The sequence below is a fragment of the Protopterus annectens genome, chromosome 6.part1, assembly GCF_019279795.1.
Source record: "Protopterus annectens isolate FY-2018-M chromosome 6.part1, PAN1.0, whole genome shotgun sequence".
NCBI lineage: Eukaryota > Metazoa > Chordata > Ceratodontiformes > Protopteridae > Protopterus > Protopterus annectens.
This window is the reverse complement of record NC_056738.1, coordinates 452995106-453019955: the sequence shown is the minus strand read 5'-3', so window position 1 is coordinate 453019955 and position 24850 is coordinate 452995106. Positions and strand designations below refer to the sequence as shown.

Here is a 24850-nt window from a genome sequence, read left to right as displayed (position 1 = left end):
AAAATATTTGGGAGTCTTGCCTGCTCCGTCCCCCTCTGGAACCACGGCATTAAGTCCACCTTTCTGCCTATTGCTCCTTCTCCAGTCCGACTTCCAGTTTTGGAGTCATTAGGTCCAAGGTTCTCCGGTGCCGAGCAGTCAGAGCCGATGGTACCTTGACTCCGACCATTGTCCTGAGTTCGGCTCTGAAGTTTTCGGAGCCAACCGACTGTCAGAGCTGAAGCCTCTGCATCAGATCTGAGGGGATGGCATCTACTTAAAGGATTTTGTGGTCATCACTTCTTGGAGTCTGTACTCTGGTTTCCCCCGCAGCGCAGGGAATGGCAGATCCAGCCTTGGCCATTCTGCCTTTGAGGTGGTGGAGAGGGTTCTCTTGGCTCTTTCAAGACCTCTGACACTTTCTTCCTCAGAGCTCGTCCTGGCTCCCTCTTTTTCTGGACTGGAGTCTGGCGTCCTGCCCCCTCAGGGACAGCCTGTTGCCACTTCGCCCCGGAAGGTTCCCACATGGGAACTCCCCTAGGCTTCTGAGTCCTCTCTGGAATTTCCCCCTGAGGAACCCTCTCAGAGGCGCAAGTGTAAGACACACTCCCCATCCAAGTTCCTCACAGATGATATCCAGTTGAAGGAAGGGGTGGGTTTCCCCGATCACCGCCAGAGGATGTCTCCTTTGTAGACCTGGAGATTCTGTGGCAACATGGGTGATCTACCCAGAAGCCTAACAACCCAACCCGGATGAGTTTGTATTCCTGGAGGCATTTGGCACAGGACCCTGTAATTCCTGTGTTTTCTCCCGCAAAAGAAACTCAGGGAATTCCTAGATCTTCTGCAACACAGACCCCTGGCCATCCCCCAGTCCTTGATGATGTGGATGTTTTCCTCGAGTCCGCTTGACTCCTGACACCCTACCTCCTACTCCCAGAAAATCAGACTGGTACTGTAGAGTCCCTGACTCTCTCAAATATCTTTTTAAAAATCCTACAGCTCACACTGAGATCATTTCTCAAGGGCCAAAAGGGATTAAAGCAACCTCTGCTAAGAATCCCATCCCCTCAGACAGGGATTCACGAGCATTGGACAGATGGGGTAAAAAAGTATACACCTCAGCTACTCTTGCTATCAGGGCACTAAATTGTCAGTTCCATATGCTGACATTTCAGCAACATACCTTGAAACTCCCTAAACAAAAAAGTTTTCCTTTCTTGAATAGAATCTAAAGATTTACAAGACTTAATGCATTCTGCAAGGTAAGTAAATACACACTTTGCACTGTGGTTTTGATGCCCTAGAAGCGTTTTCCAGGGCAGCAGTCACTGGATCTGTCATAAGACATGCCTGGCTTAAGGAACAACTCCTGCCAGACCATGTCAGATCTAAGTTGTTGAATGCCCTCTTGCACAAAGATAACTTATTTGGCACTAAGGCAGAAGAGGTCTTAAAAAAAGGATGGAAGAAAAAGCAATATCTATGTATACAGTTAAGGATTTCTTACAAGTTCAGCCACCTAGGTTCAGCAGACATTGTCCTTCCAAGCACTGGTCCTTTCCTGCTCTGAGTAAACCAGCCCACCCTAGGCCCTGTGGAAACAGATCCCCCCCCCCCCCAGACAGCAGCCTCAGGCATTGCAGAGATCTAAGCAGTGGACTACCTCCACTTCAAAACCAGGGAGATGTTCTTCATGTTTCACTGTTGCAGTCATTACATTTGGGTTATCTGCTTGCAGGTATCCCTCAGCCAGCCTGATTATCAAAGTCTTGGGTCCTGCGTTGGTTGCGGTCTCTTCTTCCATGAAGTCAGGTAGTCAGGGGTATAAAGCATGCAGCCAACGCCATTACTTCAGTCTTTCTTGCCGTGCAGTGCCTGAAGCAGAAGCAGTTTGCAAGTGCCAGTCGGCTTACTCCTCTGAAATTTTTCGTTTGAGTTTTCAGCACCGAAGTCTTCAATAAAGCCAAGTACCCCATTGGGGATCCTTTTTCTTGCTCTAAACCAATGTCAGTAAACCGATGTCAGTATAAAAGTTAACAATTGTATTACTTGTGGAAAGCAAGTACCTCAAAGATTTTCATTCGTACTGAATTCCTTGTTTAGGCCCAGGCCACGACGTCCCTCACTGTCGGTTTTGTGCCTTTTTCAATCCTCAAACTACTTGTCTGTTCATTTTCACGTCAAACTATTTCTGTACTCAAGTTTAATTATCCAGAAATGGCTTTGGTAAGCCATCCGACTATCGACATTCTGAAAAAATGTAAAGATAAAGACAGTGACTGACCGCATAGGTCCAAAGCTGCTGACGACGCTTCTGTTAAGCTAGTCACCAGTTCGCTGGTATTCAGTGAGGTGCTTTCGCAAGCCCCTGATACCCGCTACTTCCGATTCGCAGGCCTCTGAGACCCATTCGGAGTCCAGTATGCCACGAGATGCTTCTTCGACTATGGAACCTGTGGATGTCTCTAGCTTGGATGGGTCCAAAGCCGCTGTGCAGGCACCGGCTTTTGAGGGTGTATTCAGGCCTACTGGCTTGCATATCAAACCAATGCCATCTTCTACTTCGAGGCCTAAAACTTGATTCACGCCTAGAAAACCAACGTCCAAACCCGCATGGTCAGGCCCGTATGCCTAAAAAATAAGAGTGGCTAAAGACCTTATTACTCGAATTAGGGGAAGTCAGCCTTCTACCTCTGTGACCTAGAAATGAATTTCCTTCTGATTCTTATCAGGATTCTGAAATTTCATGTTCTTCGTGTTTCACTGTTGCAGTCATTACATTTGAGTAATCTGCTAGCAGGTTGCCCTCAGTCAGCCTGAATTCCAAAGTCTTGGGTCCTGCGTCGATTGCTGTCTCCTCTTCCATGACGTCAGGTTGTCAGGGGTATACAACATGCAGCAGACGCCATTTTCTTTAGTCTTTCTTGCCGCGCGATGCCCGAAGCAGAAGCATTTCACAAGTGCCAATTGGCAGACTACTAAAATATTCCAGTTTGAGTTTCAGAACTAAAGTCTTCACTAAAGCTAAGCACCCCGTTGGGGAAACTTTTTTTCTTGCTCCCTACCGATGTCAGAAAAAGTTAATAATTGTATTACTTGTGGGAAGCAAATACCTCATAAGGATTTCCATTTATACTGTATTCCTTGCCTAGGCCCTGATTACAACGTGCCTGGCTGTCTGTTTTGTACTAGATTTAACCAATGCACTATTAAGCGTCTATATTTTTGCCTCAAAATATTTTGGAAACAGATTTAATTACCCAGAAATGTCGTCTGATAGCAATCTGAATACCAGAGTACACAAAAAAACGCAAAGAAAAGGACAGAAAGGCAGTCGAGATCCAAAACAGACTAAGCTTCTTCTAAGCCAGTCGCCGGTACTCACTGAGGCGCTTTCACAGCCTGATACTTGCTACCTTCGAGTCGCAGGCCTCTACTGGCACTAGAGTCAGACATGCCGCAAGATACTCAAGGTATTGGACCGACGGATGTATCTCCCTCCGATGGGTCAGGAGCCGCTGATCAGGCACCAGCTTCTGAGGGTGTATTCAGACCTCAACATTTGTGTAGCAAATCGACATCTGCAAAACCAAAGACAAAAGCAACTTCTAAAACTAAAGCGACGCATGAGCCACGTACACAGGCCTCTATGCCTAAAAAACAGATTGTCAAAATGGCTGAAGACCTTATTACCTTGATCAGGGGTACCCATCCCCCTCCAGATAAGAGGCTTAGGCAAGACACTGATTATCCATCTTCAGATCAGGTTTCTGTTTCTTCTGATTCCTCTTCTGATCAGGAATTATCTATACCTCCCTATGAGGATTCTGATGCAGAGGAGTCTATACCATTTGCATCTCCTCCTGAGGATTATTCATTTGGAGAAACCTTGCATACTTTGAGGGAGCATTTTCACTGGGAGAGTCAAGATTTCTCAATCAAAAAAGAGGCTCCAGGATTTCCTCCTCCTCCCTCAGCACAGACCTTTAGCCATTCCTCCTGTTTTAGACATTGTGGATGATGTGTTTTCGGAGTCGAGCTTGACCCCTGACTCCTTACCTCCGGCTCCCAGTAAGCAGTCCCTGACTCAAATTTTTATTTGGAAACCCTGCTGCTGATCCTGAAACTATTTCACAGGGTCCAAAGGGAGTTGAGGCCTCAACAGCAAACAATCCTACCCCCTCTGAAAGATTCAAGGGCACTGGACAGATGGGGGAAAAAGGTTTATACATCTGCAACCTTGGCAATCAGGGCCTTAAACTGTCAATTTCATATATCAACATGTTATTGGATTGCTGAAACAGAAAATGTTGATTTCAGAATGTGCAGAAAATAAAGAATTGCAGGAATTAGTGCATGCAGCTGAACAAGTTGGAAAGCATACTTTGCAATGTGGTTTTGATTCCTTAGAGGCCTCCTGCAGGGCCGCAGTTACTGGATCTGTGATTAGGAGGCATGCCTGGTTAAAGGAACAAAATTTACCTGATCACGTTGAAGCTAAATTGCTAGATGCACCTTTACAGCATGATTTTCCATTTGGTATTCAGGCAGAAGAGGTTTTAAAGAAAATGGAAGATAAAGCTAAGTCTATGCAAACTGTTAAAGACTTCTTACAAGTGCAGCCACCAAGATTCAGTAGGCACTGGCCTACAAAAAACTGGTCCTTTCCTGTGTCAGAGCTCAAAGGGGCAAATCCAGATGCCCTAAGGATTCCAGATACCAGGTGCAAGATTCATACAGGTCAACGCAATGGGGCGCTTCTACCTCCAAATCTGGAGGAGATAAAGCACAAGCCTACAAAAAACAGTCCCAATGACTTCCCTATGCCTACACCAAGCACTTACCTTTTGGCAGCACCCTTAGGGGGAAAATAGGCACTTTTTGCTCAAAATTGGCAGTTACCCAGGACAAGTGGGTACTAAACATAGTATCACAGGGATACAGATTCCATTTCCACACTCTGCCAATGGCAAATAGTTGGCCAGATCTGCCCAAAAATCAATGGGCAGAGGCACAGAAGCAGGTTACGTCCCTCATGGATATGGGGGCCATTCAGCTAGTACCAGAACAGGAAAAAGGACACTGTTTTTACTCAAGGCTGTCCTTGCTACCCAGAAAGGGCAAGGCCTGGCGGGCAATACTGGATTTATCGATTTTGAACACATACCTGGACATTCCAAAAGTCAAAATGCTGACTTTGCAGCAGCTTCTGCCCATGCTGGGCAAGAATGCTTGGCTGGTGACATTAGACCTAAAAGAGGCATACTTGCATGTCCCAATAAGACAGTCATGCCGAAGATACCTCGGATTCAAGGCTGGCTTAATGCATTACCAATTCTCTGCACTGCCCTTTGGCTTATCTACTGCGCCCAGGGTCTTTACAAAGTGCCTGGCACCAGTAATTGCATTTTGCAGGCAAAGTATACAAATATACCCTTACTTGGACGACCGTCTCATTCAAGCAGAGAACAAGGACATTCTTCTTCGACACCTGTCGTTTGTGAAAAGGCTTCTAACATGCCTAGGGTACACAATAAACTAAAAGAAATCACAACTGGTACCCTCTCAAAAGAACATTCCTGGGTACACGCTTGAATACAACTGCCCAGATGGCTTACCTCACGCCAGACAAGCAAAGGCAACTGACTACTTACTTCAAACTGGTAACAAAAACCCAGTTGTCTGCAAGACCAATTCTGCAGGCGTTGGGCTTCATGGCATCCTGCATCCTATTGATTCCATATGCAAGACTGCATATGAGCAAACTTCAATGGTACCTAAAAAGTTTATGGAGTCAACATTGTCAATCTGGAAACAATGATTCCTCTCATTCCCTACCTACAACAGGAGTTTCTATGGTGGGCAAAGGCACGTCACCAAAACATGGGACGGGCGGTCGCTCTACCCCCTGCCAGACAAACCTTAGATGCATCAGATTATGCCTAGGGGGGCCCACATGGCAGGAAGATGCATTCAGGGCATATGGACCCCAAAACAAATGCATCTACATGTCAACCAGAAAGCTAGCTGTTCAAAATGCCCTAACAGCCTTCAAGGACTTGCTTCATCCAGGACCACTACTGATAAAGATGGACTACACGGTCATGTGGTATATAAGCACACACTCTTACCCGCCTTTGCAGATTAGCCATGGCACTGTGGGGACACAGCTTTGACCTACCAAATACATCTTCAAGCTCAATTCCTGCTGGGAAAGCAAAATACTCTGGCAGACTAAGCAGAAACCTTATGGATCCTCACGAGTGGAAACTAAATCCACAAGTCTTCAGCATGATAATAGAGAAATGGGGGCACCCAGACAGATCTATTTACCTCTTCTCAAAATGATCAATTGAAAAGATTCTGCACAAGGACTTATCACAGACAAGCATGGAAAGTGGATGCCCTATCCTTCATCTGGAAAAATCAGTTTACGCCTTTTCTCCTCTGCCTCTTCTTCCCAAGGTCCTCCTAAAAGTCAGACAAGAGAAACCAGAGATGATACTAATTGCCCCGGACTGGCCCCGCCAATACTGGTACCCAATCCTAAGGAACTTGTCAATACCCAGCTTGGACCTTAACTCAAAGACCTCCACTACTGTCCCAGCAAAGCAATCCGATCCTGCACAACTCCAAACACTGAACCTGGCAGCATGGCTGATCATGTAGTTATACAAACAACACCTCTCAGTAAAGCTGTGATGGATGTCATTCTTGAAGCCAGAAGGCCTAGTACTAGAAAATCTTATGCTAACAAATGGAAGAGATTCTGTGCTTGGAATCAAGCACCAGGAACAGATACAGCAGAACCAAATATTCCTCAGATATTACAATACGTAACTGAGATGCTTGACAAAGGCCCATCTTTCTCTTCAATTAAAATCCATGCCTCTGCCATTTCGGCTCATTACAGTACAGAGCCACAAATCTTTTCTCATCCTTTACTAAAGCAGTATCTTAGAGGAGCCAAAAATCTAACGCCTCCTAGAAGATCACCATTACTTGCATGGGACCTCCAATTTTATGTTGGAAAAGCTCACCCTGCTCCCATTTGAACCAGCTGCTACCGCTGATATAAAGTTCTTATGGAAAGCAGCTTTGCAATTACTTGAAGAGTTTGAGCGCTACAAGCCCTCATGGCTGTAGAGCCTTTTATCATATTTTACCCAGACAGGGTGTCTGTGGTTTCCAGTGTGGCTCTTAATGAAACAATTCATCTGCCAACCTTTTATCCAAATCCGAACAAGGGGGAAAGAATTCTGCATTCCTTGGACGTGCACAGACAGCTAAGATTCTACTTGAGCAGGACTAAAGCTCTAAGAAAAACTGAGCAATTAACTAGTGGCATATGCTGCAGGATCAGAAGGAAAGGCCATTTCAAAGCAGACAATTTCAAAGTGGATAAGCCACTGCATCCGTTTCTGCTGCTTACACCATGATAAACCTGTGCCCAAGGGCGTTGTCCCATTCCACCAGAGCTGCAGCTACTTCAGCCTTTCTCAGAGGAATACCAACCAAAGACATTCTAGAGGCTGCTACTTGGAGTTCTGTTCACACCTTTACAAATCATTATCATTTGTCTCTCTACTCAAAGTCCAGGGCAGGCTTTGCCACTGCAGTTCTGCAGGGCCTTATAGCCGCACCTAATGCTGTTTAGCTCCAGCCTCCCAACCATAGCTTTGGGATTCTACCCAAATGTAATGACCAACAGTGAAACACTAAGAACATAGTACAGTTGTGTACACTTACCATAAATGTAGATGTTAGTGTATTCACTGTTGCAGTCCAGGATGTTCGTGTTACACTGCTGCAGTCATTACACTTGTGTTATCCTCCCGTCAAGCGGTCACGCAGTCTGCCAGAGTTCCAAAGTCTTGGTCCGGCGTCGGTTGCTGTCGCTTCTTCCCTGATGTCAGTGCGACAAGGTATACAAGATGCAGCCAACGCCATTTTCTTCAGTCTTTCTTGCCGCGCGGTGCCCAAAGCAAAAGCAGTTCGCAAGTGCCGTTCGGCCGTCTCCTGAGATTTTCATTCCGAATCCAGAACCGAAGTCTTCTACACAGCTAAGTTCCCCATTGGGGAAACTTTTTCTTGCCTCAAACCAATGTCAGTAAAAGTTAATAACTGTATTTCTTGTGGGAAGCAAATACCTCATAAGGATTTCCATTCCTATTGTATCCCATGCCTAGGCCCTGACCACGACGTTACTGGTTGTCTGTTTTGTGCCAAGTTTAATAAGCGCACTATTAAACGTCTGATTTTGCCCGACATTATTTTGGTAGAAAATTCAATTATACCATGCTGTCGGAACTTCTGACCGGAATACACAAAAAGCGCAAGACAAGGATAGGCATCCGAGGCCCAAAACTGACTATTAAGCCTCTTCTAGGACAGTCACAGGTTCTCCGGTTTTCAGCGAGGCGCCTTCGCAGCCCCTTACTGCTTCTGTAGAACCACAAGCCCACCTCTGACTCCCACGTGGAGATGGCTGGGCCTTTGGACGCACAAGCTCTTCAGCCTACTGAGACTAACCTTTCAGAGGGATCCGGAGTAGCTGAGCAACCCACAGCTACAGAGGGTGTCTTCAGACCTACTCAATTGAGCATTAAACCCTCAGCTAAGTCCAAGCCTCCTTTAAAGTCAAAGAAACAAATAAGCATTCTCCAGGACAGGCCTCCATGCCCAAGAAACAAATGCTCAAAATGGCCGAAGACCTAATTACTCTGATCAGGGGGTCTCATCCCCCTCCTGATAAAAGGCCTAGACAGGATGCAGACTAGGACTCATCCGACCAGGTGTCCATCTCTTCTGATTCATCCTCAGACCTAGGATACTCTTTACCCCCTTATGAGGATTCTGATGCTAAGGAAATTCCATCAGCCTCACTGCCTGAGGACTACTCCTTTGGGGAAACCCTACATACCGTGAGGGAGCATTTCCACTGGGAAGGCCAGGATTACTCAGAATCCAAGAAAAGGCTCCAAGACTTCCATTTATTACCTCAGCACAGACCCCTTGCTATTCTGCCAGTGTTAGATATTGTGTATACTGAATCCAGCTTAAATCCTGATTCCTTACCTCCTGCCCCTGTTAAACCTGACAGATACTACAGAGTAACACTCACATAAATGTCTGTATAAAAGCCCTGTAGCTGACCCTGAAACTATTTCCCGGGGACCCAAAGGAGTTAAGGCCTCAGCCAAGAATCCAGTTCCCTCTGACGGAGATTCCAGAGCATTAGACAGATGGGGAAAGAAAGTATGTACGTCTGCAACTTTAGCAATGAGAGCCTTAAATTGCCAGTTTCACATGCTAAAATATCAGCAATTTTTACTGTCTCAGTTAAAACAAAAAATGCTTCCAGAGTCAGATCCTCCTAATTTTAAAGAAATGCAGGATTTATTGCATGCAGCTGAACAAGTGGGAAAGCATACTTTGCAATGTGGTTTTGATTCTCGCGGCCTCCTGCAGAGCAGCAGTTACAGGCTCTGTCATTAGAAGACATGCTTGGTTAAAAGAACATACGTTACCAGATCATGCTAAAGCAAAAGCATTGGATGCACCTTTGCAGCAGGATGTGTTATTTGGAGTTAAGGCAGAAGAGGTATTAAAGAAAATGGAGGATAAGGCAAAATCTATGCAAATGGTGAAGGATTTCTTACAGGTTCAGCCTCCTAGATTTAGCAGAAACTGGCCAACTAAGAATTGGTCCTTTCCAATTACAGACAGACCTCGAAGGGGAAGATACAGACGTCCAAGAGGTAGAGGTCAAACACATGGTCCTTACAGGCATCGACAGTGGGTTGCATCAGATCAGAAAGAAGGGGAAGTCTGGCCCCAACCATATAAAAAGCAGCTCCAATAACTTCCCACTACAGCTGCCAAACAAATCCTTCTTGGCACCCCCCTTGGGAGGACAACTGGCACTCTTCTACCACAGTTGGCAAATGATCACCAAAGACAAATGGGTTCTCAACATTGTATTTCAAGGTTACAGGTTCCACTTTCTCACACTGCCAAGATTAAAAGGAATGCCAAATCTGCCACCAAATCAATGGGCAGAGGCTCAAAAGCAATTTACAGCACTCATGGATATGAGAGCTATTCAAAGGGTACCATCACAGGAGCAAGAACAAGGATTTTACTCTAGACTTTCTGGTACCCAGAATGGACAAAACCTGGATGCCCATTCTGGATCTTTCATCTCTAAACACTTACCTGGATGTTCCGAAATTCAAAATGTTGACATTACAGCAGCTTCTTCCCATGCTGGGCAAGAAAGCTTGGCTCGTGACTTTGGACCTCAGAGTTATACCTGCATGTCCCTATCAGACAAAACTGCAGAAGATACCTCAGATTCATAGCTGGTTCAATGCACTGCCAATTCTCTGCACTGCCCTTTGGCTTATCTACTGTGCCCAGGGTCTTCACAAAGTGCCTGGCACCAGTAATTGCATTTTGCAGACGGAAAGAAATTCAAATTTATCTGTACCTGGACATCTGCCTGATTCAAGCAGAGAGCAAGGACATTCTTCTAAAGCATCTGGCATTTGTAAAAAAAAATTAAGTTGCCTGGGGTACACAATAAATGAAAAGAAATCAAAACTAGTGCCCTCACAAGAGATTATATTCCTGGGTGCCGGCTTGAACACAACGGCCCAGATCGCTTGTCTCACGCCAGACAAACAAGGACATCTGACTCAATACTTTCAGTTGATGGCAACAAAGACCCAGCTCTCTGCAAGAAAAATTCTGCAGGCCTTGGGTTACATGGCATCCTGCATACTACTAATTCCATATGCCAGACTGCATATGAGGAAACTACAATGGTACCTAAAGAATGTATGATGATCATCGTGTTTCACTGTTGCAGTCATGACTGTAGGGTTCTCCCCTGCCGGCAGGCAGTCCTCGGTCGGCCAGAATCCCAAAGTCTGGGTCTGGCATCGGCTGCTCAGACAATGCTCCCTAACGTCAGAGCGCAAGGAGTACAAAGCTGACAGCCGACGCCATGTTGTCCAGTCTTTCTTGCTGTGCGGTGATAGCAGTTCGCATTTGCCGGTCGGCTGACTCCTGACAATTTTTTCTAATCGACTTCAGTCTGAAGACTTTCTTCTCCTACTCAGTTAAGTACCCTGTTGGGGAAACTTTTTTCTTGCTCCAGTCCGATGTCAGAAAGTTAATAATTGTATTTCTTGTGGGAAGCAAATACCTCACAAGGATTTTCATTCTTACTGTATTCCTTGCTGAAAGGCCCTGACCACGACGTAGCTAGTTGTCAGTTTTGTGCTAGATTCAATCAACGTACAATTAAACGAAGGTACAATTTTGCATTTCATTACTTCGGTAGGCGTTTTAATTACAAAATGTCGTCTGATTCGGTTCCGGCTACCTGAGTTCACAAACGACACAAGGATAAAGACAGGCCTCCGAGGTCCAAATCGGACGATATTGTACAAGCAGAGCCAGCTTCAGGTTCGGCCGTCGTCAGTGAGGCGCCTTTGCAGCCCCTGTCGTCGGCCATTTCGGAACCGATGGCCAAAACGGACTCCCACGAGGTGCCAACTAGGCCTTTGAATATTTCTGTTGCAGGACCTTCGGACAATGCTCCTTCGGATGGGTCTGGAGCCGCTGTGCAGGTACCAGCTTCCGAAGGGGTTTTCAGGCCTACTCATCTTCTAATAAAGGCAAAGGCTCCTTCCAAATCAAAGACTACAGCCCAGGCCTCTTCTCATCCAGCACCCAAGTCTCAGAAACAATTACTTAAGATGGCGGAGGACTTACTTACTATGATTAGGGGTTCACTTCCCCCTCCAGATAAAAGGCCAAGGCAGGAAGTGTATTATGACTCTTCTGATCAGGCTTCTGTTTCTTCAGTTTCTTCTTCTGACCAGGAATATTCTTTCCCTCCTTATGAGGATTCTGATGCTGAGGAATCCATTCCTTCAGCTTCTCCCCCTGAGGATTTCTCTTTTGGGGAAACTTTACATGAAATGAGGGAACATTTTCACTGGGAAGGACAGGAGTACTCGGAATCTAAGAAAAGACTTGGGGATTTTCTTCTTCCCCAACATAGACCCCTGGCTATCCCCCCTATTTTGGATATTGTGGATGATGCTTTTTCAGAGGCTAACTTAACTCCTAACTCTTTTCCTCCAGCTCCTGTTAAGCCAGACATATTACAGGGTTCCTGATTCCCACCAGTTTTTATACAAGAATCCTACTGCTGATCCTGAAACCATTTCTCAGGGTCCTAAGGGAGTTAAGGCCGCTACTGCAAAAAAACCCATTCCCACTGAGAAGGATTCCAAATCTTTAGAAAGATGGGGCAAAAAAGTGTACACTTCTGCTACTTTATCTATTAGGGCTTTAAACTGTCAGTTTCATATGCTGAAATACCAGCAGTTTCTTCTGTCTGTTTTGAAACAAAAGCTAACTACCATTTCCGCCTGTGCAGATAAGGAATTACAGGATTTTATGCATGCCACTGAACAAGTTGGGAAGCATGGTTTACACTGTGGATTTGATGCGTTGGAGGCTTCTTGTAGGGCTGCTGCCTCTGGTACAGTCATTAGAAGGCATGCTTGGTTAAAGGAACAAAACTTGCCAGATCAAGTTAAAGCTAAGTTATTGGATGCTCCTGTTGAGCATAATGTTTTGTTTGGACCTAAGGCTGAAGAGGTGATAAAGAAGATGGATGACAAGGCAAAATCCATGCAAACGGTTAAAGATTTCTTGCAAGTACAGCCTCCCAGATTTAGTAGGAATTTGCCTACAAAAAATTGGTCCTTTCCCAATTGACAGGCCTCAGAGGGGTAGGTAGACGCTCCCGAGGAAGGCCTCAAACGCAAGCCTCTTATAGACCAAGACAGTGGACTGCTTCCACCCCTAGGGGAGGAGAGGACAGGTCGCAAGCTCATAGAAAACAGGCTCAATGACTCCCTCTGGGCTGCAGGAACTTCTTGCCTGGAACCCCCTCTCGGAGGAAAACATTCTTTTTCACCTAAATTGGACTCGTATAACCCAAGACAAGTGGGTTCTGGATGTGGTTTCAAGAGGTTACAAATTCCATTTTCATACCCTACCCAAGACCAAGCAGATGGCCGGATCTTCCAAACCATCAATGGTTAGAGGCCGTAAACCAGGTGGAAACTCTCTTGGCTATGAAAGCCATAGAACTGGTTCCACTTTCAGAGATGAGACGAGGTTTTTACTCAAGGCTCTTTCTAGTCCCCAGAAAGCAAAATTCATGGAGACCCATTCTGGATCTGTCAGTCTTAAACACCTTTCTCGAAATACCAAAATTCAAGATGCTTACTCTACAGCAGCTACTTCCAATGCTGACCAGAAAGCATGGATGGTAACTCTGGATTTAAAGGAGGCATATTTACACATTCCCATCAGGCAGGAATGCAGAAAATACCTCGGGTTCAAGGCCGGATCGAGGCACTTTCAGTTCTCTGCACTGCCCTTTGGATGGTCTGCTGCGCCCAGGGTCTTCACCAAATGCCTGGCTCCAGTAGTAGCTTATTGCAGACTCAAGCGAATTCAAATTTACCCGTATCTGGACGACTGTCTTATTCAGGCAGACAGCAAGGATGTCTTACTCCAGCATCTAGAATTTGTTCAAAATCTTCTCAAGTTCCTGGGAATTCACTGTAAACATAAAGTCAAATTTGATACCCTCACAACAGATAACCTTTCTGGGTGCTCTTCTAAACACAACCCAGATGGCATTTCTGACATCCGAAAAACAATTACAGCTGGCTTCAACTTTCAAAACCTTGGCAACTTTTAACTCTGCTTTCTGCAAGGAAATTCCTGCAGGCTTTGGGTTACATGGCCTCCTGCATCCTTCTCGTACCATATGCAAGACTTCATATGAGGAAAATACAGTGGTACCTAAAAAGTGTATGGTCTCAGCATTGCCACAGTTTAGACACAGATCACCGTCCTGCCTTGTCTTCAAAAGGAATTCCTTTGGTGGTCCAAGGCATGTACTCTAAACATAGGAAAGCTTTTCAGTCTGCCTCCAGCCACTCCGATACTAACCACGGACGCTTCAGATTATGCATGGGTTGCCCATTTTCAGGGCAACTGTCTGCAGGGCCTTTGGACAAAGGATCAGAAGCACCTGCATATCAATTTAAAGGAAATGTTAGCCGTTCAGAACGCTCTTTGGGCTCAGGAATCTTCTACAACCAGGACAGCTACTGATAGGGACAGACAACACCACAGTAAACAAGCAAGGGGGATCTCATTCCTATCCCCTTTGCAGACTAGCCATGAATCTATGGAACACGGCTCTAGCTTGCAAACTGGACCTTCAAGCTCAGTTTCTACCAGGGAAGCAAAACTGCCTGACAGTCTGAGCAGAAACCTGTCAGACCCACACGAATGGATGCTGGACACCGAAATATTCAGGATGATTACAGCTGTCTGGGGATGTCCTCACATAGACCTCTTTGCATCCCAGCTCAATCATTAACTACACGATGAACATAGTACAGTTGTGTACACTTACCATAAATGTAGATGTTCGAGTGTCTTCACTGTTGCAGTCTGGGTTACCCTCCATCCTGTCCCCTCTTATTGTTTCTTTTGTGTAGTTCCCTTCACCCTTCTTTTGAGGTGCATTTGCAAAGGGTATGGGATCTTACTCATTTTTGGAACACCTGACACATCTGGGGCAAGAAAAACTGGAGAACATGGCGTCGGCTGTCAGCTTTGTACTCCTGGCGCTCTGACGTCAGGGAGCGTGTTTGAGCAGCCGACGCCGGACCCAGACTTTGGGATTCTGGCCGACCAAGGACTGCCTGCCGGCAGTGGAGAACCCTACAGTCATGACTGCAACAGTGAAGACACTCCTAACATCTACATTTATGGTGAGTGTACACAACTGTATTGTCTCAACACTGTCAGTTTGGAAACAGTTATACCACTAATCCCTTGCCTTCAACAGGAGTTTCAATGGTGGGCTCAAGCTTGTCACCTCAACAAGGGACAGCCTTTTACACGACCCACAGCCAGGCAAACACTGACAACAGATGCATCTGATTACGCCTGGGGAGCACACATGGCAGGCAAATATAATGGGGCACGTGGCCCGCAGAACAAAGGCATCTTCACATCAATCAAAAAGAGATGCTAGCTGTACAAAATGCGCTTATAGCTTTCAAGGACTTGCTGCATCCAGGACAACTACTACTAAAGACAGAACACCACAGTTGTGTGGTACATAAACAAGCAAGGGGGCACTCACTCCTACCCCCTATGCAGACAAGCTATGACCTTATGGAAGACCACTGTAAACCTTCAAGTTCATCTGCAAGTGCAATTCCTGCCAGGAGAGAAAACAACACTGGCAGACGACTTAAGCAGAAACATCATGGATCCCCACGAATGGGAGTTGAATCCACAAATATTCAGAATGATAACACAGAAATGGTGGAGCCCGGACATAGATCTGTTTGCATCCCCAATAAACTGCCAGCTACAAAAATTCTGCACAAGGAGTTACCATCCACAAGCATGGAAAGTGGATGCCCTCTCATTCAGCTGGGAGAATCTACAAGTATATGCTTTCCCACCACTAACTCTCCTGCCAAAGGTACTCATAAAAGCCAGCAGGAAGAGCCAAAGATGATCCTGATTGCACGCCAGCACTGGTACCCAATCTTAAGGAGCTTAGCACAAGAACCACCCTGGATTTTGCCTCAAATCCCACATCTGCTGACTCAGCACAACAAACAAATACTACACAGCCAGCTAAAGACCTTAAACCTAGCTGCTTGGAAGATTCCTTAGTCAAGCAAGCAATGCCTTTCTCCAAAGCTGTGATGGATGTCATTCTGGAGGCCAGAAGGCCTAGTATCAGGGAAGCCTATTCGGATAAATGGAAGAGATTCTGTGCCTGGAACCAAGCTCACAGCCTTGGCCCAAACATTCCTAAGATACTACAATACTTAACTGAGATGCTGGACAAAGGACTCTCCTTCTCATCCATCAAGATCTACGCTTCTGCCATCTCTGCTCATTACAACACGGATCCACCAATTTTCTCTAATCCTCTGTTAAAACAGTACCTCAGAGGGGCTAAAAACATAAGACCGCCCCGTAGAGCACCTCCAACTTGGGACCTCAACTTTGTTTTGGAGAAGCTAACTTTACCTCCTTTTGAGTCAGCCAACACAGCAGAATTAAAATATATCTCTTGGGAAAACTGCTCTGCTCCTGGCAATAACATCAGCATGAAGAGTTTCAGAATTACAGGCACTAATGGCAGTGGAACCTTTCCTCATTTTCCACCAGGACAGGGTGTCTTTACGAACTAACCCTACTTTTATGCCAAAGGTGGTATCCAGTGTGACTCTAAACCAAATTATTCACCTGCCAACTTTTTATCCTAAACCACAGAATAAAGGGGAGAGACTACTGCACTCTGACATTCACAGGCACTTACACTTCTACTTGGACAAAACCAAAGCTTTCAGAAAATCTGAGCATTTACTGGTAGCATATGCTACAGGAGCACAGGGAAAAGCCATTTCAAAACAGACTATTTCAAAATAGATAGGACATGGTATACGTTTCTGCTACACATACCATGGAAAGCCTGTACCTAGCAGCATTAGATCTCATTCCACCAGGGCAACAGCCACTTCAACTGCCTACCTCAGGGGAGTAGCTACCAAGGATATTTTGGAAGCAGCAACTTGGAGTTCTGTGCACACCTTCACCAAGCATTACCATCTGCCTCTATACTCTAAATCCAGAGCTGGCTTCGCCACTGCAGTGCTGCAGGGCCTTATAGCCACCCCTAATGCCTTATAGGACCAGCCACCCTTCCTCAGCTTTGGGATTCTACCCAAGTGTAATGACTGCAACAGTGTAACACGATGAACATAGTACAGTTTTGTACCTACCATAAATGTAGATGTTAGTGTAGACACTGCTGCAGTCCAGGTTACCCTCCCTCCTTCCCCTCTTACTGGCTGGCACGTACGTATGTCTTCTACCCTTACTACCTATGGGGAGTATTTGCTGGCAGTTGTAAGTTGTTCTTTGCTTTTCTTATGTATGTTTTATTAGCAATTGGAATTGCCTACATATTTAGAGGCACCTGACATCTGGGGCAAGAAAAACTGAAGAAAATGGCGTTGGCTGCACTCATCTACATTTATGGTGGGTACAAAACTGTACTTTACTCACCCGCCATCCTCCTGTCATTCTGGAGTTTTTCCTTCTCTATCTTCTACAACCTATGTGGTGTATTTGCTTGTAGATGAAGATAAAGTTTATATTGATGCATGTATATATGCATATATATTTTTGCTACCTTTCTGGGGGCACCTGACATCTGGGGAAAAATGGCGTCTGCTGCATGTTTTATATCCCTGACGACCTGATGTCATGAAAGAGGAGACAGCAACTGAAGCAAGACCCAAGACTTTGGAATTCAGGTCGACTGAGGGCAACCTGCCAGCAGATTACCCAAATGTAATGACTGCAACAGTGAATACACTCTAACATCTATATTTATGGTAAGTGTATACAACTGTACTTTCTGATGACCAGGATTTGCCCTTCTCTACCTATGAGGATTCAGATGCAGAGGACTCAATTCCCTCTGCTTCCCCTCCAGAAGATTTCTCTTTTGGTGAAACTTTGCACACTCTTAAGGAGCATTTCCGTTGGGAAGGCCAGGATTACTCTGACTCCAAAAAGAGGCTTAGGGATTTCGTACTCGTACCTCAACACAGGCCTTTAGCGAGCCCTCCTGTACTAGACATTGTAATGATGCCTTCTTGGAATCTAGCCTGGCCCCAGACACTTTACCTCTGGCTCCCAGGAAACCTGACTGGTATTGAGTACTGACTCTTACAAGTTCCTCTCTAAGAATACTACTGCGGACCCAGAGACCATTTCACAAGGACCCAAAGGCATTAAGGCTACTACTGCCAAAAACCCTACCCCCTCTGATAGAGATTCCAGGGCCCTGGACAGATGGGGTAAGAAGGTATACACTTCTGCTACTTTGGCCATTAGGGCCTTAAACTGCCAGTTTCATATGTTAAAGTATCAGCAGCATATTATTGGATTACTTAAATTTGATTCCCGATTGTGCTGAAAATGAGGAGTTACAGGATTTAATGCATTCTGCTGAACAAGTTTAGCATCTTCAACGAACAAAAACTAGAAACCAAAGAACACACAAGACAGTTGACCAGTACTCTAGTCTGCAGGACACCATCAACCACGACCAACGATTTTACCTAGGTTTCGTTTTTATTCAGACTTCAGAATAATAAAAATTCAACTGATTCGAGCTTTTTAAGACTCAGAACATGACATCATTCACAATTAACTAATTGATTAATTGATTTCCAACTTCTTAGTGGACTGAACACACTCTATCAATTGTTAAAAACATTAAAACTATTAAGTAAAATTAATAATGACAACACCACCACAATATTATGCATACAAGGTTAAATATAAAAAAATATACAGCAATATACAAATAAAACCAATAAATGATGAACTTGTAAATTTATCACCCCAGAATATGCTTTAATTTTAAAATAGGGGCAATGCTAATATGGTCATTAATGCCAGGAAAAACCGTGGCATTCAACCGTAGTTGCCACCTCATTTCACTAAGGTCAAGGTGAAGATCCAAAATGTTGCCCTGCACATCCTTAATTTTTTGTATCACACAAAATGTAAACTCATGCCCACTATGTGACTCAATATGCCTGTACAGGGCATTTGTTTTTCTCATATGCCTAATATCTAACATATGTTCATTAATTCTATCTCTAAAGGCTCTACTGGTTTTTCCAACATAAAACGCTGGACATTGACCACATGTTGCTAAATACACCACATTTTTACTGTAACAGTCAAAATGCCCATGAAGTCTAATTAAATCACCAACCACAAACAGCTTAGAATCCGTAGGCAGTATAAGATGACACACTACACCTACCACATTTGAAATTTCCAATAGGCCTACCATTTGGGTTAAAAGGACTTTCACCCTTCTCCAAAATTTGCTTGAATGATTTTGCCTTTCTGAATACACATTTGGGACGACTACCAAGCTTTTCCCATACCAAATTGTCAAGCCTAAGTAACTTCCAATTGTTAAACACTATATCCCTAATGTTTAAAGCATCAAAAGTGTAGGTGGTAATAAAATAAAGACCACAATCTGGGCCTCCCTTGCCATCGTTAGTCCGTAATGAATGATTACCTACAATGTTAGTGTTAACTATTTCATTGCTGACCTCTACACCCGTATTTGTGGGATCATTATTCACCCTCCCCTTTAACAAAGACCAGTATGTATCATCATCATCTCTCTTCCGCTTCCTCCTCTGCTATATAGCCTGACACATTCCTCCAGGATAACCTCTCCTACGAAACACACTAATGATAAAATCCACCTCTTTTAGGAAATCCATATCGTCACTAATCATCCTGACAGCCCTGACCATCTGCCCTTTAATAATTGCTTTTTTCTGATGGTCAGGATGCCAGTTGGAATAACTCAAGTAAGAATTTGAAAAAGTAGCTTTCCTATGAATGGTAGATATCAAAGCCCGCTTACTAGGATCTATTTTCAAGTTTACATCCAAGTATGTAATCTCCTGTTTATTAAAAGTATGGATGAACTTCAGAAAGTACACTATTCATTAATGTATTCAACAAAGTTAACGTCTTCAACACTACCTTCCCACACTATAAACAAATCATCTAAAAAACGGGTGTAGTGCCGAATATTAGACATAAATCTGCTTCCAAAAACATATTCCTGCTCCCAATGGGACATGATATAATTAGCATAAATGGGGGCACATGCCGCCCCCATAGCTACACCTGTTACTTGCTTAAAGTAATGTCCCTCAAAGAAAATGTAATTATTAGACTATTTCCATTAATGTGATGAACACATTTATACGATCCTGATCGTACAAGCCAGTTTTAAACAATTGCCGCTCTAACCATTCCAAACCTATGTCGTTAGGTATAACAGAAAAAAGATTTACAACATCAATGGCTACCAAAATTGTATTGTCATTAATATTTACTGTTCTTAGCTTATCCAAAAATTGCCAAGAGTCCTTGGTGATGTAGTCAAATAATTTTATCCCTTTTTGCAAGTGGTAATCCAAGAATTTACTTATGAAGCAAGTTTTGCTACGTTTATCATCCACAATAGGCCTGAACTTAACATCCACTAATTCCTTGCCCCTATTTTAAAATTAAAGCATATTCTGGGGTGATAAATTTACAAGTTCATCATTATTTATTGGTTTTATTTGTATATTGCTGTATATTTTTTTATATTTAACCTTGTATGCATAATATTGTGGTGGTGTCGTTAATTTTACTTGATAGTTGTTTTGATGTTTTTAACAATTGATAGTGTGTTCAGTCCACTTTAAGAAGTTGGAAATCAATTAATCAATTAATTAGTTAATTGTGAATGATGTCATGTTCTGAGTCTTAAAAAGCTCGAATCAATTGAATTTTTATTATTCTGAAGAAGTCTGAATAAAGACGAAACCTAGGTAAAATCGTTGGTCGTGGTTGATGGTGTCCTGCAGACTCGAGTACTGGTCAAAAGTTTGTAAACATACTTTGCAATGTGGTTTTGACTCCTTAGAGGCATCTTGTAGGGCTGCTGTCACTGGGTCTGTTCTTAGAAGGCATGCTTGGTTTAAGGAGCAAACTTTGCCAGGTCATGTTAAAGCTAAATTACTGGATGCTCCCTTAAACCAAGACTGCCTGTTTGGCAACAGAGCAGAAGTACTTATAAAGATGGAGGAAAAAGCTAAATCTATGCAAACTGTTAAAGATTTCCAGCAGGTACAGCCTCCCAGATCTAGTAGGCATTGGCCTTCTAAGAATTGGTCCTTTCCTGTCTCTTCCAGGCCTTCTCAGTCCAAACCCAGGAACAGCAGACCACCTAGGCTACAGTGTCAAGGTAATCACTGGCCTAATCAGTGGGGAGCTCCCACTTCCAAAGCTGGAAGTAGTAAGACCCCCCCCATGGTAAACTGTCACAATGACTTAACCTTAAACCTTCCAAGGCCTGCTCAGTTGTCTGCTCCTTTAGGGGGAAAGATCGCCCTGAATGCAAAATAACTGGGAACTCATTACCCAAGGAAAATGGGTTTTAAATAGTTTCCCAAGGATAGAGATTCCATTACCACGCCTTACCCAACCCCAAATGGTTGGCCAGACCTACCCCCAAGTCAGTGGGCAGAGGCTCAACAGCAGGTTCTCTCTCTTCTAAGTATCAGGGCTGTTCAGCCTGTCCCAGCAGAAGAATGGTGACAAGGTTTTTACTCCAGACATTTCCTGGTACCCAGAAAAGACAACTTCTGGCGTCCTATCCCGGACCTATCCATCCTAAACACCTTTTTGGTAATCCCAAAATTCAAAATGCCAACTCTTAATCAGCTGCTTCCCATGCTAGGCAAAATGCCTGGTTGACAACATTGGACTTAAAGGAAGCTTACCTGCACATCCCAGTAAGGGAATGTTGCAGAAAATACCTACGCTTCAGAGCAGGCTACATGCATTAGCAGTTCTCTGCACTGCCCTTTGGCTTATCTACTGCACCCAGGGTATTCACAAAATGCCTAGCTCCAGTCATTGCATTCTGCAGGCAAAGAAATATTCAGATATACCCATACCTGGACTATTGTCTAATTCAGGCAGAAAGCCCGGACATACTATTAAATCATCTGAAACTGCTAACCTCACTAGGGTACACCATAAACGAAAAGAAATCTCATCCTAGTACCCTGCCAACAAATTGTATTCCCGGGAGCAAGCTTGAACACAGCTTCCCAGATGGCCTACCTCACACCAGAGAAACAAGTTTACTTCAAACTACTGACTACAAAGACCCAGCTATCTTCAAGGAAAATACTGCAAGCTCTGGGGTTCATGGCCTCTTGCATCCTACTAATTCCATATGCTAGACTGCATATGAGGGAAACTACAATGGTATCTAAAAAGCCTATGGTGTCAACATTCTCAGGACCTGGAATCAGGGATTCCTATCATTCCTTGTATAAAGACAGAGTTCCTTTGGTGGGCAGAGGCCTGCTACCACAACAAGAGACTGCCATTCACTCTACCCCCTGCCGCCCAAACCCTAACAGACTCATCAGACTATGCATGGGGGGGGGGGGGGGGGGGCTCACTTGGCAGGAAAGTGCATTCAGGGCAAATGGAACCAGTCAAATGCACCAGCATAGCAATCAAAAGAAATGTTAGCTGTACAGAATTCTCTGACAGCTTTCAAGGACCACGTTCTTCCAGGACAATTATTGGTAAAGACTAACAATACCACTGTTATGTAGTACATAAACAAGCAGGGGGGAACCCACTCATACCCTCTCTGCAGACTAGCCATGGCTCTGGAACACAGCCTTGGGCTACCAGGTGCACCTACAAGCTCAATTCCTGCCAGGCAAGCTAAATTCACTGGCAGACGACCTAAGCGAAATCTCATGGACCCACACAAGTGGAAACTGGAACTGAAGATATTCAACATGTTAAACAAATGGGGGGGGGGCCCAGGAATAGACCCGTTTGCCTCCCCTCAGAACTACCAATTGGATAAATTCTGCACAATGGTTACCCCACCCCCCCTCCCACAGGCAAGCTTGGAAAGTGGGGACCCTGTCCTTCACCGGGGAAACCCTCCGTTTATGCCTTCCCCTTCTCCTTCTCTCCAAAGTTCTACTAAAGTCAAACAGGACAAATCAAGGACAGTACTCATTGCACCAAACTGGCCACGCCAACACAGGGTACCCCCCTCTTGCGCAGTGTCACTGCTGGAACCATGGCACCTGCCTCAGACCCCTTCCCTGCTATCCCAGCAGGAGGGCCAGATTCTTCACCCCCAGCTTCAAACCCTGAACCTTGCAGCCTGGCTAATTACCTGAGCTCTCCATTACCATCCCTCAGTAAGCAAGTGCTGGATGTCATTCTGGATGCAAGGTGGCCTAGTACTAGAAAATCCTATGCTGAAAAGTGGAAAAGTTTCTGTTCCTGGAGCCAAACTCAGGGGATGGGCATAACGGTGCCCAGCTTACCGCATATTCAATACTTAACAGAGATGCTTCACAAGGGCCTTGCCTTTTCTATTAAAATTCATGCCTCTGCCATTTCAGCACATTATAATACGGACCCACCCCTCTTTTTTCACCCCCTGCTGAAGCAATTCCTCAGAGGGGCCAAAAATGTAAGACCACCCAGGAGAGCCCCTACTGCAGCCTGGGACCTTAACTTTTTATTGGAAAAGCTCACTCTTCCTCCTTTTGAGCCAGCTGCAACTGCAGAGTTGAAATTCCTTTCTTGGAAAACAGCCTTCCTTCTAGCCATCATTTCAGCAAGAAGAGTGTCTGAGTTACAGGCCCTCATGGCAGTGGAGCCCTTCATCTTCCATACAGTCAGTGTCCCCCTCAGGACCAATCCTTCCTTTATGCTCAAGGTGATATCCAGTGTGGCCCTTAATCAGTCCATTCATTTGCCAACCTTCTTTTCTAATCCACAGAACAAAGGAGAACTAATATTGCACTCTTTGGACGTGCACAGACAACTTAGATTTTATTTGGACAGGACTAAGCATCTCAGGAAAACTGAACAGCTGCCAGTTGCCTTTGCTGCAGGGGCAGAGGGGAAGGCCATTTTAAAGCAAACCATTCTAAATGGATAGGCCATTGCATTCATTTCTGCTATAAGCACCATGGAAAACCTACACCAGAGGGTTTAAGATCACATTCCAGCAGCGCTGCATCTACTTCAACAGTCTTTCTCAGAGGTGTTCCTACCAGGGACATCATAAAAGCTGCTACCTGGAGTTCTGTTCATACCTTCACCAAGCATTACCACTTGCCTATTTTTTCTAAATCCAGAGCTGGTTTTGGCACCGTAGTCTTGCAGGTTTTTATAGCTACTCCTAATGGCCAGTAACTGCCTCCTCCCTCCCTTAGCTTTGGGAATCTACCCAAATGTAATGACTGCAACAGTGAAACATGAAGAACATAGTACAGTTGTGTACACTTGCCATAAGTGTAGATGCTGGAGTGTATTCACTGTTGCAGTCCTGGTTACCCTCCCTCCAGCCCCCTGACTTCTATTGGCTATGTCTCTATTCTTGTTTACTATACTTAAGCTTTCTGGTGTATTTGCTTTTTTGTTGGAGGTGGAACTATATATTTAATTGCTTCCCATTATGGGGGCACTTGACATCTGGGGCAAGAAAAACTGATGTAATGGCGTCTGCTGCATGCTTTATACCCCTGACTACCTGACGTCATGGAAGAAGACTGCAACCGACGCAGGACCCAAGACTTTGATAATCAGGCCGGCTGAGGGCTACTTACAAGCAGATAACCCAGATGTAATGACTGCAACAGTGAGTACACTCTAACATCTACATTTATGGTAAGTGTACACAATTGTACTTTCTAAGCCACCCCCTTATGGTATGAACTCGCAGTGACTCACCACCTCCACCCACTTTCACATACCACTAGGAGGAACTCTCTCCTTTCACTCAAGCACCTGGGCCACCATCACCAAGGACCAATGGGTTCTGAACATTCTCAGGGATACAAATTTTCCTTCCATACCCTTCCAACCCCAAAAGGGTTTCCAGATCTACCACCAAATCAGTGGGCAGAGGCTCAAAAGCGAATCCTTTCCCTGCTCTCTGACAGCAGTAGAGCACGTTCCTGCTGAACAGATAGGCCAAGGTTTCTACTCCAGACTTTCTGGTGCCCAGAAAAGAGGGCACCTGGCGCCCCATCCTCAATCTATCCATTCTAAACACCTT

General features: G+C 44.7%; 1 protein-coding gene across 2 annotated transcripts in view; it reads left to right on the top strand.

Annotated features, from left to right (window-relative positions):
- The window catches only part of BZW1 (basic leucine zipper and W2 domains 1), a 948791-nt gene that overhangs the window by 890066 nt on the left and 33875 nt on the right, over positions 1-24850 (top strand). The window lies entirely within an intron of this gene.